Here is an 831-nt window from a genome sequence, read left to right on the forward strand (position 1 = left end):
GGTACAAAACTATAGAAAAGTCAAAATGGGTACAAAACTATAGAAAAGTCAGAAGGGTACAAAACTATAGAAAAGTCAGAATGGTACAAAACTATAGAAAAGTCAGAAAGGTACAAAACTATAGAAAAGTCAAAATGGGTACAAAACTATAGAAAAGTCAGAAACGGTACAAAACTATTGAAAAGTCAAAATGAGTACAAAACTTTAAAATAGTCAGAAAGGGTACAAAACTATAGAAAAGTCAGACAGGGTACAAAACTATAGAAAAGTCAGAATGGTACAAAACTATAGAAAAGTCAGAAAGGGTACAAAACTATACATAGATATAAAACATACAAATAAACACATATGCATAGATATAAAACATACAATTAAACACATATACATAGATATGAAACATACCATTAAACACATATACAGAGATATAAAACATACAATTAAACACATATACATACATATGAAACATACCATTAAACACATATACATAGATATAAAAAATACCATTAAACACATATACATAGATATAAAACATACAAATAATACATATACATAGATATAAAAAAAATACCATTAAACACATGAACATAGATAAAAAAAAAACATACAATCAAACACATATACATAGATATGAAACATACCATTAAACACATATACATAGATATAAAACATACCATTAAACACATGTACATAGATATAAAACATACAATTAAACACATATATATAGATATAAAACATACAATTAAACACATATACATAGATATAAAACATACCATTAAACACATATACATAGATATAAAACATACCATTAAACACATGTACATAGATATAAAA

The 831-nt window shown here is 24.2% G+C and overlaps 1 protein-coding gene across 2 annotated transcripts in view; it reads right to left on the reverse strand.

The window, feature by feature from the left end:
• The window catches only part of LOC110464192, a 15,544-nt gene that overhangs the window by 10,806 nt on the left and 3,907 nt on the right, over window positions 1-831 (reverse strand). The gene's annotated exons all lie outside the window — the stretch shown is intronic.

The sequence above is a fragment of the Mizuhopecten yessoensis genome, unplaced genomic scaffold (genome assembly GCF_002113885.1).
Source record: "Mizuhopecten yessoensis strain PY_sf001 unplaced genomic scaffold, ASM211388v2 scaffold10971, whole genome shotgun sequence".
Lineage (NCBI taxonomy): Eukaryota > Metazoa > Mollusca > Bivalvia > Pectinida > Pectinidae > Mizuhopecten > Mizuhopecten yessoensis.